The sequence below is a fragment of the Peromyscus leucopus genome, chromosome 1 (genome assembly GCF_004664715.2).
Source record: "Peromyscus leucopus breed LL Stock chromosome 1, UCI_PerLeu_2.1, whole genome shotgun sequence".
Taxonomy (NCBI): Eukaryota; Metazoa; Chordata; class Mammalia; order Rodentia; family Cricetidae; genus Peromyscus; species Peromyscus leucopus.
Window position 1 is genome coordinate 174,728,836 of NC_051063.1, and position 16,106 is coordinate 174,744,941.

General features: G+C 40.2%; 1 protein-coding gene across 1 annotated transcript in view; it reads left to right on the forward strand.

Annotated features, from left to right (window-relative positions):
* Positions 1–16,106, forward strand: part of LOC114685891 (pregnancy-specific glycoprotein 22-like) — a 577,069-nt gene that overhangs the window by 334,429 nt on the left and 226,534 nt on the right. The gene's annotated exons all lie outside the window — the stretch shown is intronic.

Sequence of the window (16,106 nt, forward strand, 5' to 3'; positions counted from 1 at the left end):
CTCTAAGGGCTGGAAAGAAACCAGCTGAGTGATGACTAGGAATGAAGATCAATTCTTTATCACTGATATCACCAGTCAAATTAATGATCCAGGGGGGGAAGCCCAGGAGAAGTTGTGTGAGGAGTTTCATATGTTCAGTGTTGGGGAAGAAGTGACCTGTGTGTCCTTGAAAGAACTGTGGGCTCCATATTTCTATAGATGTTTTCTTTTTTTATTTTTATTTTATTTATTTTATTTTACAATACTATTCAATTCTACATAACAGCCACAGATTTCCTTGTTCTCCCCTTCCTGCCCCCCTCCCCTTCCCCCCAGCCCACACCCCTTTCCCACCACTTCCAGATCAAGGCCACCCCCAAGGACTGAGATCGACCTGAAAGACTCAGTCCAGTCCCCTCCTCCCAGATTGAGCCAGGTTTCAAACAGCTATCTCATGCAGCAAGCCCAGGACCTGGTACCACTGCCTAGATGCCTCCCAAACAGATCAAGCCAATCAACTGTCTCACCTATTCAGAGGGCCTGATCCAGTTGGGGCCCCTCAGCCTTTGGTTCATAGTTCATGTGTTTCCATTCGTTTGGCTATTTGTCCCAGTGCTTTATCCAACCTTGGTTTCAACAATTCTCGCTCATATAAACCCTCCTCTTTCTAGCTAATTAGACTCCCAGCGCTCCACCTGGGGCCTAGCCTTGGATCTCTGCATCCAGATTCCTCAGTCCTTGGATGGGGTTTCTGGCACAACTATTAGGGTGTTTGGCCATCCCATCACCAGAGTAGGTCAGTCCCGGCTGTCTCTCGACCATTGCCAGCAGTCTTTTGTGGGGGTATCTTTGTGGATTTCTGTGGGCCTCTCTAGCACTTTGTTTCTTCCTTTTCTCATGTGGTCTTCATTTACCATGGTCTCCTATTCCTTGTTCTCCCTCTCTGTTCTTGATCCAGCTGGGATCTCCCGCTCTCTTTCCCTCGACACTAGCTGTTCATTGCTCCCACTCATGTCCAGGCTGTTCATGTATATCTCATCCATTTCTCCATCATTGGGTGATCCCCGTATCTTTCTTGGGGTCCTGTTTTCCAGGTAGCCTCACTGTCTTGAATGCATTGGCATAGGAGATCACTCCCTAAATCTATGGATGTTTTCAAGACAATATTCTAGAATTCTGTGTTGGTTGTGCATATGTCCTCTTTTATCTTCCTGGATCACTTTTGCCCTTTCCTAGATGATTCCCTCATGGTAATCTTGTCTTCCACTATGAGAGATGCTAGGAAAGAGGAGACCTTTACTGTCCTCATGCAGAAAGGTGTTCTCAAACAAAGGAAGGAGCCAGTGGGTCAGAGAAGAATCTAGGGAGGTATCACAAGGTTAGTAGGAACAGGGATGGAAAACAACCTGCTAGGTCATGGTTTTGGAAACAATTTTTGGAGCATTGAGCACATAACCTGCTATCACCCCCTGGAGATAACTGGGAGAACTGCAATGTCATGTCTAGGACTATAACAAGCATGGTCAAGAAGCCTAATGTGAACTTCTCTGATATGTTTGGCACAGATGGAATACAGAGCCTGTCATCCTGACCACTGTGCTCTTCAGGACTCCTAATTCCATCTACTGCAGGATGAGTCTAGACTGGGTTCAAAATTTGTCTTGGAAGCCCTGGAATAACATTGAAAGTAGTGTGAATCCAGAGGAAGGGCATTCTCAGGAGGAGCCTTGTGCTCAGGGAATTTCAGAGGAAAGTCCTAGTGAAAGACCCCCGAAGGTAGTCTTCCCTCTGGAGAGACCCTTGCCCAGAGATCACACCGAGACCATAAGTCAGATGCAAACAGCAAGAGGCTTTATTCAGGAACACGGGTACCCGGGGCGACACATTCCCTCAAGAGGCTCAAGGAACTGGCGCGCCGACGGGCTGGAGTGGAGGGTTTTTATAGGGTCTGGCAGCAGGAGCACGAGAAGCTCGGTTTACAGGGTTCTGATTGGACGATTCAAATGAGGCCAGGTTCAAACTCAGGACAGCTCGTGGTTTTTCCCCCCGAGCTCGACACGCCTGCTGTCTGGCTCCAAGTTGTTTTTCTGACCTTTAGTACCCTTTTCTGGGGCCAGGTGGCCCGGCCGTAGACACCCCGTGCTTTTCAGACCTTACTCGAAATGGCGTTAGGCTAAGCTAGTATGCTGGGGTCTTTCACTAGGACATTTATCTTGAGATTAAAAGGAGAGGACACAGCTAGGCATGGTTGGGAATACCTTTAATCTAAACACTAGTGAGGCAGATGCAGGTGGATTTTTTAGATCCAGGCCAGCCTGGTCTAGGAGCATGTTTCAGGACATCCAGGGTTACACAGAGAAATCCTGTCTGGTTTTAAAAAGAAGAAGAGGTCACTAATGTAGAGGGTGGCACATGCACTTTTTGGCCAATCACTGCTGTCTGAATACTATTTTCTCTTTGTGTAGAGGGTGATGAGGGGGTTTGCTCTTTAGTACAAATCACATTGATTCAAATACACATGTCTTCCTTATACAGTGTTATGGTGATATTTCATTTGTCCTGAAATGTGATTTTATTTGTATGTTAATAAATAAAGTTGCCTGGGGGTCAGAGCTAATGGCAATCCACAGCAGAAGCCAAGTGATGGTGACACACGCCCTTAATCCAATCACATGGCAGGCATAGTCTGTGTGTTCAAGGACATATCCAGCTTGGAGACACATGCCTTTAATCTCAATACCAACCATAGAGACCTGGTGGTCTTTATAGATAGGCAGTGATAAGAAGGTCATATGGTTGGGTTTACAACCAATGAGAAGGCAGAACAGAAAGTCAATAAAAAGACAGACACACAGGAAGTAGGTCTCTTTCTCAGGGAAAGGATGGCAGCATCAGTGAAGGTTAAGAAAGCGGTTTTAAGTCTCAGCTCTTAGCTATTGTTCTGACCTCTTGGGCTTTTAACTCTGCATTTGGCTCTTTGTTTCTTATTTAATACACATTGTTCTATATTTCTTTCTCTTACTGTGAAAAAAAAAACACCATGAAAAACAGCAGTCTAGGAGAGAAAGTAGAGTCCTTTTCCCTTCTGAGACTGTGTTACATTGTAGCACTGAAGGAAGTCTATGCAGAAAACATGCTGTTTGCTGGCTCATTTCCAGGCTCATGGTTAGCTAATTTTGTATACAAGAAGGACCATCTGCTTAGGTATGATGCTGTCCACAGTGCCACAGTGGACAATCACTCACAGAAATGTACATCCTGACCTGACTTGGTTGAGACTCTGTTTTCTTTAATTGTTGTTGTTTTCAGTTGCTCGTTTGGTTTTGCACCCTGACCACAGTTTCTCCTCCCTCTTCTCCTCCCAGTGTCTATGCCCACTTCTTTCCTTTCCATTGATCTGTCTGTCTGTTTATGTGCCAATACAATATAGTTTTTATTCCTATAGTTCTATAGTAGAGCTTGAAATCAGGGATGGTGATCCCTCCAGATGTTCCATTATTGTACAGCTATCTTGGGTTTTTTGTTTTTCCATAAGAATCTGAGTATTGTTCTTTGAACATCTGTGAAGAATTGTGTTAGAAATTTCATGGGAATTGCAATGAATCTGTTGATTGCTTTTGGTAAAGTGACCCTTTTTACTATGTTAATCCTACCAATCCATGAGCATGGGAGATCTTTCTATCTTTTGATATATTCTCCAGTTTCTTCCTTCAACGTCTTGAAGTTCTTGTCATAAAGGTCTTTCACTTGCTCGATGTCTTAGTTGGGATTTATATTGCTGTGAAGAGAAACCATGACCACGGCCACTCTTACAAAGGAACATATTTAATTACAGTTTCAGAGGTTCAGTCCATTATCATATTGTCACAGATCATGTCAATGTGCAGGTAGATATGGGGCTTGAGAAGTAGCTGAGAGTCCTACATCTTTCAGGCAACAGAAAATGAGCTGTTTGTCACAAAAGCAAAGCTTGAGCAAACAAAAGAGACCTCAAAGCCTACCCTCACAGTGACACATTTCCTTCAACAAGACCATACTTACTTTAGAAATGCCACACCTCCTAATAGTGCCACTCCTTTTGAGGAGTATTGTCTTTCAAAACTTCACACTTAAGAGTTACACTAAGAGCCTGGCGGTGGTGGCGCACGCCTTTAATCCCAGCACTTGGGAGGCAGAGGCAGGCGAATCTCTGTGAGTTCGAGGCCAGCCTGGGCTACCAAGTGAGTTCCAGGAAAGGCGCAAAGCTACGCAGAGAAACCCTGTCTCGAAAAACCAAAAAAAAAAAAAAGAGTTACACTAAGATATTTTGTACTATTTGTGGATGTTGCAAAGAGTTTTTTAGCCCTGATTTTTTTTTCTCAGCCCATTTATGATTTGTCTATATTTGGCTATATACATATACATATATACATAGTTTTTTAAAGTTATTGTTATAATCAGCCAATTCACTTAATGTTCCTTATCAGATCTAGGGGTTCCCTGGTAGAATTTTTGGCCTCAGTTATGTTGTTGTTTGTTTTTGCTCTTTTGGGGGCCTGCCTCCCAGCACCCAAATAAATCACAAATGGAGACTTATTCTTAATTATAGATGCCCATCTTTGTTTGTTTCTTGCCATTTTTTTAACTGTAAATTGACCTATTTGTCTTTTACATCTGGGCTTCTGCATTTCTCTATTTTTGTAAACCTTTCTTTCTTACTCTGTTGCTGATTGTGCAGCTGGTGGTTGACCCCTGATGTCCTCCTCTCATTCTCTGGCTCTTCTCTTTCTTCTCCAGATTTCTTCTTCTATATATTTTCTCTGCCTGAAGCCCTGCCTATCCTTTCTCCTGCCTCACTATTGGCCATTCAGTTCTTTATTAGACCATCAGGTGTTTTAGGGAGACACAGTAACACAGCTTCACAGACTTAAGCAAATGCAGCATAAGTAAAAGTAACACACCTTAAAATACTATTTCCCAACATTTCCCCTGTTTGTCTAAGTAAAAACGAAAGGTTTTAACTTTAACATAGAAACTATCCACAAGAAAAACAATTATCAAGTAAGAACTTACAATATTTAGTCCATTTGCAAAACTAATTATTTAGTCTCTAACTCCATTAAAGACCAAGAAGGATGTGATATTACCTAACAACAGAGACATCTTGTTGCCTGGACAGTCACTCACAGTTCCTCTGCAACATTGGTGCATCCATCTTCAGCCTACAGACCCATAGTATCAGGAAAACTTCTCAGTGAAGCGGGAAATTTGAATGACTCTCCTGCCTTGTATTGGAAAAGTTAATCAGTCACTCTTCTTTGTGTCTTGCAGAATATCTGACAGGCTCTTCTGTGAGGCAGGAGTTTTGAAGGACTGCCCTGCCTTGTTTTGGCAAAGATCAAATGGCTTTTTCCAACGTGTCCTGCATGTCCAGTCTGAACAGCATATTGTCAGCAGACAAAGGTAATTGTAGTTTCTTTGCCTCATGGCTGACCTTGCCACAGTGAAAGCAAACTTCATAAGGAGTTTCTTCAATGTCCATTATCTCTGAAGTAAATTAGTGCTGCCACGAGTAGATATGTCTCATTGTCATGAAAAAAAAACTATGTCAACAAATCATTTTGAATGCCATATTCTATAGGACTTTGACTTGTTTGAAGACCCATTTACGTATCTAAAATATACCTATTTAACCTAGAAAACCTAAGTCTTTGATTATTATAGATTAACCACTTACCTCATTTCTTACTTATAAATTGCATTTTTAAATGAACTACATGAGCACAATACTACAAACAGCACTAGAAACATACATATGATATAACAAAATTAACTTTAAATTTATATCAATATATCAAAATCCATTGAAAATGCAAAATATCTGTGTTAACAGTTGTCTTTTATCTTATAGTCCTATATTCCTTTAAGTTACAACAAACATCCATAACCAACAAATAGCCAAATACCATCCACACCACCCAACTCTTGGGAATGTTAGTATAGTTTTCTCCATACTGCTTCCTGCTGCCTGCCCCTGAGAAAATTTTAGATAATGGCTAAGTCCTGGGAAGAACAGCAGTAATCTTTGCTGATAGATATCACCTGCCAAGATTCAGAAGGTCTTACCTGATCAAACCTGATCCATATTAACTCTGAAAGAATCCACAGCCTCTCATCTCTCCTGTGGGAACAAAACTCCAAAGCATTTTTGGTTTTCATTTGACAAATATATTTTTTTACTTCCTTTTTAAAGTTAAGGCATTCCTAAAGCATCTAGATTACTTCAATTTAGCAGTGCTATTCACAAGCCCGTGTCTCCTAGCGGCTGTCTTTTGCCTCTCAATAATCAAAAAATTCAAAATCAACACAATAACATACAGGATTCTGTAGCTGGAGAGTTTTCTCTCCGGGTCCCACCAAGCCTCAGCAGTCCGACAGCCCACTTATAAAATAAACACACAGATGGTTATATTTTTTAAACTGTTTGTCCTAATGGCTCAGGCTTCTTGTTAACTGTTCTTATATCTTAAATTAATCCATTTCTATAAATCTATACCTTGCCACGTGGCTCATGACTTACCAGCATCTTCACATGCTGCTTGCCATGGCGGCAGCTGGCAGTGTCTCCTTCTGCCTTCCTGTTCTCTCAATTCTCCTCTCTGTTATTCCCGCCTATACTTCCTGCCTGGCCACTGGTCATTCAGTGTTTTATTTATTGACCAATCAGAGCAACACATTTGACATACAGACCATCCCACAGCAGGATTCAAACTCCCTGTGTATTTCCCATCTTGCATGGCTTTTATATTTTACTTTCTCTTTAAAGACTTTATTTTGCTTTTAAACTATTCATTTTTTTCAATGACTATACCCCTTTTCTTTCTTTCTTAAGCTTATATACATTGTAAAACACACTGAAACCCATTTAGATTGTTTCCCATCTGGACCTTCTTAATGCATATCTTTTAGCCATTTTGACTGCATGAACAAACTTTAAACTGCTAAGCAGCATGGACCTCTGCCCAGGGCTTTGTCGGCTGGCTCCACTCACATCTCAGGTCCTGAAGGTCAAGCCTAAAGCTCAGGCACCCAGTCAGAGGTTCATGGTGAAAACTGCATTCAACAATCCTAGAGTTCTAGACTGACAATACTTGTGCTGTAGCAAGCATTTGTTCTTAGTTTTTTTTTTTAATTTTTTTTTAAATTTTATTTTACAATACTATTCAGTTCTACATAATAGCCACAGATTTCCTTGTTCTCCCCCTTCCTGCCCCCCTTCCCTTCCCCCCAGCACACCCCCCTTTCCCACCACCTCCACATCAAGGCCACACCCGAGGACTGAGATCTGTTTTGGAGGCATCTAGGCAGTGGTACCAGGTCCTGGGCTCGCTGCATGAGATAGCTGTTTGAAACCTGGGACTTATACAGGGACGCTTGGCTCAATCTGGGAGGAGGGGACTGGACCTGCCTGGACTGAGTCTATCAGGTTGTTCTTAGTTTTTTGTTCCTACTTAACTTACTGGCTGTCCAAGGGCTTACCAGCAGGCAGAAACAGTTAAAGGAGCTGTATCCTTTAAAAAAAAAAAAAGCTTTCTCAGACATTATGGAAATTCAAGTGTCATGTTGATACAACAAAATGTTCTTGTTTATTACTCTTTGTCTCTCCAGCAGCCAAGCACCTAGCCACCCAGCCAGACATGAGGTAAAAGTAAGGTTACAGAAGTAAGAAAAAAATCCCAGAGGCAAAAGGTGAAAGGGACAACTTAAAGTTAGAAAAAAATGGCTCGAAACACTTAAAGTTAAGGCCGGGAAATTGTAATTTAAATGGCTCCCATGTGATTTATTTGAGAGCTTTGTGGTAGATTCCCCAAAGAGACAACAAGTAAGAAAACAACCAACAAGACAGTTATGTATTCAATCATATCATCTGCAAATAGTAATACTTTGAGATCTTCCTTTCCAGTTTATATCCCCATGAACTCCCTCAGTTGTCTTATTCTTCTAGCTAAAACATGAAGGAATCTCTTCAATAGATATGGCAAGAGTAGACAGCCTTGTCTTGTCACTGATTTTAGTGGAATTTCTTTGATTTTTTTTTACATTTAATTTGATGTTGGCTATTGGTTTGTTGTATATTGCCTTTATTATGTTTAGATATGTCCCTTGTATCCTTGCTCTTTCTAAGATATTAATCAGGAAGGAATGTTGGATTTTTTAAAGGCTTTGTTAGAATCAAATGAGAAGCTTATGGGGCTCTGGAATGAAGCCCACTAGATCATGGTGGATGGTCTTTTTATGTGTCCTTAGAATCAGTTTGTGAGTATTTTATTGAGTATTTTATTGATATTCCCGAAGGAAAGTAGTGTATAATTCTATTTGTTGAGGCTCTGTGTAGTTTGGTTGTTGGGGTGACTATGGCCTCATAAAAAGAATTTGAGGGTGGGAAAGATGGCTCTGAGGTTAGGAACACTAGCTGCTCTTCCAGATGTCCTGAGTTCAATTCCCAGAAGCCACATGAGATCTGGTGTCTGGTCCTGGCATGTAGGCAGAATACTTTACACATACTAAATAAATAAATAAATAAATAAATAAATAAATAAATAGACAAATAAATCTTAAAAAATAAATTGGAAATGTTCCTTCTGTTTCTGTTTTTTGAAATAATTGGAAGAGTATTGTTCTTAACTCTCCTTTGAAAGCCTGGTGGAATTCTGTGCTAAATTCATCTGGCCCTCAACTTTTTGGGTTGGGAGAATTTTAATGACTGCTTCTATTTCTTTGAGGGTTATAGGTCTATTTAAATTGTTCATCTGATCTTGATTTACCTTTGGTAAGTGGTATCTATTGAAAATATTGTCCATTTCTTTTAGATTTTCTAATTTCATGGAAAGCAGTCTTTTGAAGTATGACCTAATGATTCTTTGGATTTCCTCAGTGTCTGTTATTATATCCCCATTTTCATTTCTGATTTTGTTAATTTGGGTGTTCTCTTGGTGCTGTGGGATGTTCTGCATGCTGTGAATGTGTGTTGCTCTGATTGGTTGATTAATAAAATGCTGATTGGCCAGTAGCCAGGCAGGAAGTATAGGCAGGATAAGCAGACAAGGAGATTTCTGGGAAAGGAAGGCTGAGTGAGAAGACACCAGCCCACCATCCAGGGAGCAGTGTGTAATGGCACAAAGTTAAAGTCACAGAACACATGATGACATACAGATTATTAGAAATGGGCTGAGATTAAGTGTAAGAGCTAGTCAGTAGTTAGCAATTTTAATTAACATAAGCCTCTGTGTATTCCTTTGGGTCTCAGTGGCTGTGGCCCCATGCAGGACCTGAGAAAACTCCAGCTACATCTCTCTGCCTTTTAGTTTGTTGGGGTAGTTTGTTGGTTTGTCTCTCTTGTTGATTTTCTTAAAGAATCATCTCTTGGTTTCATTAATTCTTTGTATTGTTCTCATTGTTTATATTTTATTGATTTGGCCCTCAGTTTGATTATTGCCTGTTACTATCTATTCCTTCTGAGTGTGTTTGCTTCTTTTTGTTCTAGAGTTTTCACGTATGCTGATAAGTTACTGGTATGACACTCCTCTAATTTCATTATGAAAGCACTTAGTGCTATAAACTTTGTATATACCACCACTTTCATTGTGTCCCAATACTTTGTGTATGTTTTGCATTCACTTTTATTGAAATCTGGGAAGTCTTCAATTTCTTTCTTTAATTTTTCCTTGACTCAGTGGTAATTCCATTGAGAGTTGCTCACTTTTCATTAGTTTATAGGCTTTCAATTGTTTCTGTTGTTGTTGAAATCCAGCTTTAATCCATGGTGGTCTGATAAGACACAGGATTATTTCAATTTTCTTGTATCTATTGAGACTTGCATTGATGACCAAGTATATGGCCAGTTTTGAATAATGTTCCATGAGGTCTTGAGAAAAATGGTGGTTGGGTGAAATGTTCTACAGATATCTGTTAGGTTCATTATAGTCATAATGTCTTTTAGTTTATTTCACTTTGAATTTTCTCTCTGGACCATGTGTTCATTGTTAAGAGTGGAGTGTGGAGGTCTCCCACTGTTAGTGAATGAGGTTCAATGTGTGATTTAAGCTTTTGTAATGTTGCATTTTATAAATGTCATTGCTCTTGTATTTGGAACATAGATGTTCAGAATTGAGATATTATTGTGGTGGGTTTGTTCTTTGATGAATATGAAATGTCCTCCTCCATCTCTTTTGATTAATTTTGGTTTGATGTCTATTTTGTTACATATTAGGTTAGCTACACCAGTTTGCTTCCTAGGTAGTTTGACTGGCAAATCTTTTTCCAACACTTTACTATTGTATCTAGTAGTGAGACTGTGTCAAGTTTTGGAGTTTATGTTCTAGCAGTTAGCTTTGCCTTTGGTGCAGCAGGGTTTTCTGTTCTTCTTAATGGTGTGGCCTATATCTTTTCTTCTGATTGATGTAACCTGTATATAAGCAGCAGAAGTGAGCCAGAAATAGAAACATGGCTCAACAGCAGTACATTTGATGATCTGGGATGGCTTTCTCTGTGGGATGGGTCTTTGGTGACAGAATCTAGGGACTGTTGCATTTCAGCTGGCAAGCAAGTAATGCACCAGTTCTTCTGATAAATGTGTCCTGTGCCTCAAAACTGTTTTCCCCTAAGGTGATTTTGGGCAGTCTCAGGGTGACATTTAATGTTAACTAGGACCCTGTTAAGTACTACTCCTCCATAGGGAGATTCCAGAGGGAGTTCCCCATTCTTCAAGTGAGTGTTCCTCTTTGTTTGCCATGGTTATCACATGTGCTGATGTCCAATTAGAGCCAGAGTACAGCTCAAACACATCTACCCTGAGTGTAACTTTTCCCATCTCCCAGATACTGATCTCAGAGAAACTGTGACAAAAAGAAAAATATACTCAACCTTAAGTAAAGTTTTTCTACCAGGGAAGTTCCTCCCTCCTGGGAGAATACTCCACTTTACATTCCAAAGCCAGTCCAAGGTGACCCAAGAGAAATAAGAAATGCAAGGAGAAGAAGAAGAAGAAGAAGAAGAAGAAGAAGAAGAAGAAGAAGAAGAAGAAGAAGAAGAAGAAGAAGAAGAATAGCTAGAAGATTATAAGAGGACTGGGTTTGCTTGTGCCCATAACACAGGCTATAAATTAATTTCTGTATCTATCCATAAAACCAAGACTTCACCCAAAGCTTGATGCTCTCATTTCAGATATCCACTTCCCAACACCTGTAATTTTCTTCACTTTGGTTCTATGGATGCCTATGGCTGAGTTCTTGACAGGGGAGATATAGGACTTATAAGTATTAGTAATGGTGCTCGAGACAAAGAGCATTTGACAGAATATCTGGGGATCTCCATGGGTAAACCAAGAGTACTGTGCAGGTGGCTGAGAGGCAACATTGTAGAAGTTGAGGTTTGACCCTGGATACAAATGATTATCTGACAAGGGTATGATCAGATCACCTGGACCATATAGAGCAAACCAAATAAAGCTTCATTTGACACCTGCAAAGAAATGGGAAAATCCTTGTGTATAGAGACTCTAGAATCTGTTCTATTACCTTATTTGAGTAGGTCCCAACCAGAGCTGCTGTGCAGTTTAGTAGAATAGTACTCACGTGGCATACACAAGTCTTTATCCATCACTGACACAACACACAAAAAATCCCACTGGACTCTCATGTGTGCACTGAGCCTGAATCTGAGATGTTCCTTGACTTCATCACCTTGAGCCTGTCTAGGAGGAATCCCCCCCACCCACTGCCCATTTTAGCTCAGTGCTGGCCCTAGCTATATGTGCTTGAGCTAGAGCAGGATTTCCTAACTAGCCTATGTATCTGTATGGTGTGTCTGTCAATACTCAAGAGTGGCTGAGTATCTCACTTCTAGGTCTCTGTGTGTAGGCAGTCATAGCCATGGGGAAACAGAAATTACTCACAAGTAACAATCAGGCAGAATTGGTCACTTCAGGTGGCAGTCACTCATTTCCAGATCATACACTCATAGTATCCTGTGTCAGTTGTGACACTGAATAAGTGAGAGTCCAGTTGCCCTCTGACAATTTCAGCTTGTCACCTTCTGAGAGGCTTTGACCATTTATCCCTCACAGATAGTTTATATTTTGACTGTCATGTAGATGCTTTAGTGCTACTGTGCTCAATCTACATGGGCTTAGAATTCTCACTTCTGATGGTGGACTGGTGTAGCAGTACTGTAAAGACAACAGACAGAAGATGGCCTGTTGTGGGACCTCTGACCACTGAAAAGCTTCTTTCAACTAGTGTTGATCTTTGTACATCCACCCCCAATTCTTGTCCTTACAGAACCAGGCAGAAAAATACTCACAGGCAGATGCAGGAGGAATTGAGTAATCAGAGATGGTGGGTCTCTTGTACTGTGTGGAGGAAATAGTGTTTGCCATGTGTGAGCTGAACTGCAGAGCTTGATAATGCAGACCTAGGATCTGGAGTCAGATGCACACTGATGCACACACAGATGTCTCTTCTTGACCTCACTGACCCACTGTCTGCCTTGCACCAAAGAATTCTGTGTTCCTCTAGTTGTACTGATGTCCACTGCTGAGCCAGGGTCAGTATGTTCCAAGGCAATGAATGATGTTTAAGGAAGTCCCACAGATAGGACAGAATAAGACTTCCTGTTTAGCTTCCATGAGAAGCACCCACAAACAGTCTTCAGGACTTGTGTGTACAGAAATCAAACACATGAGACAAGGAGTGAGCCTGTCATTCATTCAGCTAATTCAGCAGACTGGATCATTACATCAGCCAGTCTTCCCAGGTGTTTGAAGGTGATGAGGCATGGATCACCAAATTCCAAGAATGAGTCACAGAATGATCTAGAAGAGGGCATATTATAGGTTAAAAGTGAGCTTGAAATAGAACCATTGTCTTGGTCTGTGATGCTCTGTCTTTCACAGTTAAGAGCCATAGCAAGACATTTCCTGAAATGCAAGTTGCTGTTTTATTTCCATCTTTCTTTCCTATTTTCTTTCTTTTCACGTATATGGGTATTTTTACTGCAAGCATATCTGTGAACCACAAGTATGCCTGGTGCCCACAGAAGCCAGAAGGGGACATTGGATACCCTGGAAATGGAATTACATTTTGGTTATGAGATGTCATGGGTGTACTGAAAACAGAACTTGGGTCATCTCCAAGAGCAATCAGAGTTATTAACCATTAAGGCATCTCTCCAGCACTCCCAGGTGAATGTTTTCAGTGGCAGATCTGACTGGTAGAAGTTAGTAAGCAAGAACATGCTGGAACTATGGATGGAAAGGACAGGACAGATTTACAAGTTTGTTGGGCAGATTGGGATTAGAAATTTAGGACTCTAACTTTCTCGATATAAGACCATTATATATGAATAAAGCCCAGACACTGGGACAGAACAGCTGTCCAGATCAGAACCATATGTTGCTACTTGCCTGCAGGAGAGAATTCACTAGACTTAATTGCTGAGGAAACATAGTCATTAGGAGAACCTATGTCCTCTGTCCCTCCCCTTGGGCTTCCTGACTTTCCTATAAAGTCTCATAAGCCCATCAGGACAATTGGTTAAGGGTCTGGGTACTGGAGCATCAGGCTTTCCCTGATGATACTCAGAAGAAGATATCCAGTTGACTAGTGGATGCCTAGGGACTGTGTGGAGCCCCCAGGAGCTGGAGTTAGATAACCTTATGAAGCCTCTTCAGATAGGTGCTGGGAACTGAACCCAGGTCCTTTGGAAGAACAGAATGTGCTATTAAATACTGGGCCATATCTGCAGCCCCCCTTTCCCATTCTCTTCCCTTTTCCCTCTGTGGTTCCAGTTAACCCCTGAATTCACCTTCTCGATGCCTGTCTGCCTTCTGGTCCCTTACAACTAGGGCTTTGGAAGGACTGAAAGCCCCCACTGTTTTGAGTATGTTCCACTGCCTGGAAAATCCTCAGACATCTGTGGATGGATGAATGAATAAATGAGTGAAAGAATGATGATACAAGGGCACTGACTTTTGAAGGAATCTCAAGTTGGTAGATAACAAAATAGGCTAATACTACAGTTTGACATTCAATTTACATTTACTTATTATTTTTGGATATGGGTATGAGAGAGAAGAGAGAATATATGTGTTTACTCATATATACACCAGTGTGTGGGTAAGAAAATGCTACTGCACATAGATGGAGAACAGAGGACATGAGTGAATTGGTTCTCCCCTTCCACCAAGTTGGATCTGAGAATTGAAATCAGCAAAACAGCCTTGGCAGCAAGTGCCTTTACCCACTGAGCCACTTGGGTGGCCCACCCTATTCTTATTTTCTGTGTTCTGGAGATTGGGAGAAGAATGCTCAGAAGCTGCCCAGAAATGGAGAGTGCTCTCAGAAGAGGCTCCTTGTCCTCTCTCCATGATCAGTCTCATGGCAGCTATTTCTTGTTCTCTCAATTTCTCTAGCTCTCTTTTGTTTTTACTCATTTTTAAATCTTTTAAAAGTATTTTGTTTAGAATTTTCTGCATGCTTATTGTACTTTCACCATTTTCATTCCTGGTCTTGCCCTCTACCTCTTCCCACACCTTCCACTATCACTTTCCAATTCATGCCTCTTCTACAATTGTTATTGTTGCCATTACTATTATTACACATATTTATTTATTTATTGTTTTACTGTTAATAGCATTTTACTCTTAGCTGGTTGGGATTTAAAATTTTGAATATTGGAAGTTATATCATTTCTATTTTAGATCTGCAACACATAATAATTGAAGAATTAGCTTTTTAGAAATAAACTAATGGTTTTCTTATGATCTTACAGTGTTTATTTTTGGCATTTCCAAATTTTTAATGAAAAATACATAAATATCAACAAAGACAAATGGGTTCTATTCTATGGAATTTGAGGGCTCCTATATAGACCTAATGGGGTCTTTTCTGAAATATATTTTATTTTTAGATAAATGAAGATTCTTTCTTTACTGAATGGACTTTATGTTAACTTAGTCACTTTTTAGGACCCAGGACACTGCTGGCCAACAAGTCCAGCAGAAATGGTTTGCATCAGGTTCTCTGAGAAAGCCTGTGTCAAAATATAAGGTGGAGGATAATTGACAAAGACATATGACATCATGTAGCCTCCATACCTGAACAAACTTATGGGCAAGTACACCCATCTGTGTGCATGTGCACACATACAACAGTCTGTACATGCATGCACACATACAGAAATTTTAGAAAATGGCAAACTTTTAAAACAAACTGGTGTAGAGGACAAATTCTTCATTGCTTAGCTACTGAAGTTGTGGGTGATCTAAGTTCAAGAAAGTGTATTTGAAGTTAGATGCTGTGATATATTTTCTGCCAGAGAAGCAAGCTATTAGCAATTTCTTCAAGTATGTATGAGAACTAGCATGTAGGATGTCTTGGCACAGAGGTCCCTGTATTAGATTCCTCTGACAAAACCAAGAAATGTGTTCTGTATACATGTGTTCTGTATAAAAACCTGGTTTTCTTTCCATTGGTTGAAGGTGTTGCATTGCAAGGAGACTTTATACAGTGTATCCTTATGGGAGGAAGACTCAATGCGTTAGATTAATTTTTTTATTACTTTCTAGTTGGTTGTGTTAAATGTATTTTCTCTGTCAACTATTGTGAATTTAATGGGTCATTCTGTGTGTTTGCAGGAGATGTTATTATGTGAATTACAATGGAACAATCCAATCCATATATTGGTAGAGTGTTTAATGCAGATTTTGCCCCTAGTATGCTGCCCCAAAACATACCCATGGGGGATTTAAATCTCTGAAAATAAGCAATGCTATTTTTCATTCAGATGTTTGGCAGTATATACTTGACATAGTGTTTCAATAAAGTTATTAACACCTACAATTTACATGTAAATTCTATATAAATGTCTAGTGCTTAAAATTGACTCAACTACCCCAGTGGCTAAGATTTAGTTTCACTTATATTTACCTGAGAATAACATAGGATATTGTATAAATGTCAGGAATATTTGAGATTACTGTTAGACTTCAATATGCCTTTTGGATATGATATATGATATGATATATAGGAATATGTTAGGTTTACAAATTCTTTCAGAATTAATAAGACAAATTTTAATTGTCTTTCATG